Raw genomic sequence first — 3985 nt, 5'->3', positions numbered from 1 at the left:
GAGCGAAGCTCAACTTGTTCAGGTTACTCATCCTGAAAAACAACAAGAAAGTAAGGTTAGTTTCGGAGCGAAAAAGGCTACCACGAAAAACTAACAAATTTCTGAGTGTAGTCGCTTCTAAGAAATTAGGGATTTTCTGAGCGTAGTCGCTTCCAAGGAAATCAGATTCCAAGAGGGGTTTGGATTAGATCGAAACAATGATGTATGTGGTCGATCGTTTTTCTTCTCAACAAACTCTAAGTTTGGAGGACTCTACCAGCTCCAAGTTTGGAGTGAGCACGAACCCCCACAGTTCGGCTTTTGGTCTCCCCTATGAAGAAGAAAAGGGGGGTGGAAGAAGGGATGTTAGAAGTCCCCGAGAAAAGAAGAAGAAATTGAAAAACTTCAAAAACGGGAACTTTTAGAAAAGTTTACCTTGAAAATTGGCCGGAAAATTTGACCGGAAAAGTTACTGTAGATGGCCAGAAAAGTGGTGGCCGGAGCTAGGCAGAACGGTGCAGGGCAGTTGCGGAGGCTTGCGGGGGCTACTGCAAGGCTGCTGCAGGGGTGCTCGGCAGGTGTGGGCGAGTGCTTGCAGGGGCTGTGCATAGGTGTCGACAGGTGTGCGGAAGGCTGTCGGCAGGTGTGCGGAAGGCTGTCGACAGGTGCGCAGGGCTCTCGGCAGATGTGCAGAAGGCTGTCGGCCGGTGCGCAGGGCTCTCGACAGGTGCACGCAGGGCTTTCGGCAGCTTCTCGGCAGGTGTCGCAGATGCTTCGGCAGACGCTCGGCAGCTGCTCGATAGATCTCGGCAGGAGCTCGGCAGATCTGCGGAGGGCAGGCACAGGGCTCGGCAGGGGCAGTGGCCGGTTCAGGTCGATTTTGGCCGGTTTCGGTGGATCCGCCACCGGTTCTGGGCTCCTTGGGATTAGGGCTTCGATGTGTGGGGTGGTGGTTGTCGGATTTTGAGATTTACGAAATGAGGGTTTTTAGGGTTAGAGTCTCGTGCTGATAACGTGTTTTAGGGAATCAAAAACTGAGAGAAATTCGCTGTGTATTCTCATTGATAATAGAGGCCTCTTTATATAGAGGATTACAATGCATAGAATCTCAATCATACAAGGAAAGTAATCGTACATTAATTAGGAATCTAGATCCTTCTAATTGAACCCTATTACCACTAGGTCAAGTAACCTAGAGTTTGGGCTAAACACAAATTAGGTTTTCCTTGAACACAATTAAGATATTAACAATATATCCTTGATTTTAATTTTGATATATTTTAAATTTCTAATATTTTTCTAAAATTTCTGAGTGCCCATTTGAGATCAACTTCTAGCTTCGCCACTGCATATTTTTATAAGTGCTCTAGGGATATGAGGTACGAGTGATTTAGGTACCACCTTTAGGCATCAACAAAATTTGTAATATTCATTGAAAATAATAAATTGAGGGTGTGGCTATTGCCATAGACTTCAAATTTATTTCGTTCTCTAGGGAAAATCCGGTATGGTGGCTCCGATAATATGTGGGTGCTACGGTGATTTTCTAGAAGACATCAATGGGGGATTTGTAATCTTAAATTAGGAACATATAAATGAGTGATTTTGCTACGAACTCTTTTGACAGACGGTGACTGTTTTCATCCCCTGTGCTTCACTACAGAGGGTGGAGGTTAAATGGATACTGAGAGTTTGCTTCAGAATATGATTAGAGCAGTAGTGCGACGTGGTCATGGCTGTGTTTGGCCGCAAATGGATTGCCTATTACCGCTAAAACTTTGTTGAGGTTAGGCGATTATGTGATGTGGATGGCGGTGACAAAGACTCCGGGAAGAGATTGGCTGAAGATTTAGCCTATGCTTAGTGCTTCCTAAATGGACTCTCACCAATTGCTTACTATTTTTTTTTTTTTTTAAATTACATAGTTTCCTATGAAGTAACCAAACATGGATTAGTAATGTACTTAATCGTTTAAGAATAAGTAAAGTTCAGTATCTTCCCAAATAAAATACGTAGATATTTAAACGCATCACCTATGTTATTCATCTTCTCTCCCTATTAGAAATGTTTTCTCTCTTATATAACGCACAACACATGAATCATTCCATTAATCTTATCCATAGGCGCCCCCTCATTCGTAAGGTCTTTGAAAAAGTTAAATATGTTCATTGGGCTTAGCTATTACTAATTTACAAATAATTGTTTATGTGATCATAGTGCCTATTTACCGTGGGCTGGCCTTGGGCCAAAGTCGACGACTTTATGAGGGTTTTTTCGGTCATTTTCTCTCATTCTTAATGGTTACAGATGAGGTTGGTAGAATTATGGTCCCTCAAATTTTCCTATAAAACTAAGGATAGATAGCATTTCCAATTTAACAAAAATTCATATTAATAAGAAATAAGAATCCAATGAATTCACATCGGTAAACTTTATAAAAAAATCATGTTACAGCTTTGGTTTTGTTAATAGAGTCTTACCAGCCACACATTGCATGTTATCTTATCAATTACTCTTTTATAATTACCATTATTGTGAAATTCTCATTTATTCACAAGAAATTGGACAACAAAGTTTCCATTAAAGATTGGATATGTTTTAATTGATAACCCCCTCACCAACTTGCCTATCTTGGCTTTAACCCTTTGTATATATACCAGGTGGTGTCAAGGAAAGTAAATCATCATAGATTCATTCTTTTCATTTTATTTGGTGAGGTCTATCCATGGCCAGAAAGAAAGTGAGAATGGCCTACATCACCAACAATTCAGCCAAGAAAACTACATTCAAGAAAAGGAAAAAGGGTATGATGAAGAAGTTGAGCGAATTGAGCACTCTCTGTGGAGTGATGCATGTGCTGTTATTTACAGCCCATTTGATTCTCAACCTAAGGTTTGGCCTTCTCCATCTAGAGTAAAAAATGTTCTTGAGAAATTCAAGAACATGCCTATGATAGAGAAGAGCCAAAAGATGTTGAACCAAGAAAGCTTTCTGAAGGGGATGATATCTAAAACGAATGAGCAATTGAAGAAAGCAAGAAAGCAAAATCATGAGAAGGAATTGAGACATACCATGTTCCAAAGTCTCACTACAGGAATTCCCCAATTTCAGAATCTGAATCTGATGGATATGGGTGATCTTGAGCAGCTTATCAACCAAAAATTAAATGAGATTGATGGCAGAATAGAGAATCTCGGTGAGGAGGTGATCGAAAATGAATCTAAAATGTCCAAGTTGCACAATAATGCATGCGAAGGAATCCATGGTATGTGAACATGGTGAACCCAAACCACACCATAATATGGGATGTGATGCAGATGAAGTTCTCCCATTTGAGGATCCTCATCATAATGATGTTGTCCCCTAAGAAATTAAAGTGGTGTTAGTTTCCTCCTTGGCGATTTCTCTTCAAATCACAGTGTCATTTCTAGCTCTTACTTGAGTTTATGTAATAAATCATTAATAAAAGTATTAAATAGAACATTGGAAATTTCTTCATCTTCAATGTTATGATTGATATTCAAATAAAAAATTTCCTTTAAATATTGTAGGATTCAAAACACACACACACACACACAATATGGATTAAATTTTTAGGTCACCACCCTAAACTTTACACCAAAAATCATGTCAATCCCTAATATTTGAATTTCATCAGCAACACCCATATGCTTATAAATTTGATCACTCTAGTCAATTCCTTCAATTTTGACCATTAAGTGTTGAAGTGGCTCAAATATAACCCACATTTTTTAAGACGTTGTGATGACTTGAAATGACAATTTGGATCAAGTTGACAAACGAGGTGGTTTGGCCTGGCTTTATTTTGAGCTCTAGTTGTCATTATTCAACCCCGAGTCATCATGTCATAAAAACAGGTGACTCCTAATCGAGCCACTCAGTATTTAACGCTCAAAATTGATGAATTGGACTAGACTGATCAAATTGATAAGCATAAGGGTGTCACTGATGAAATTAAAACATTAGGGATTGACACGATTTTCTG

At 39.5% G+C, this 3985-nt stretch overlaps 1 pseudogene; it reads left to right on the top strand.

The window, feature by feature from the left end:
* The first annotated feature begins 2704 nt into the window (after positions 1-2704).
* On the top strand, positions 2705-3293 carry LOC112184930 (annotated as a pseudogene).
* Positions 3294-3985: the final 692 nt, after the last annotated feature.

Source organism: Rosa chinensis, chromosome 1, assembly GCF_002994745.2.
Source record: "Rosa chinensis cultivar Old Blush chromosome 1, RchiOBHm-V2, whole genome shotgun sequence".
In the NCBI taxonomy this organism is placed as follows: Eukaryota; Viridiplantae; Streptophyta; class Magnoliopsida; order Rosales; family Rosaceae; genus Rosa; species Rosa chinensis.
The sequence above is the reverse complement of the archived record's forward strand: the minus strand, read 5'-3'. Positions and strand labels throughout refer to the sequence as shown.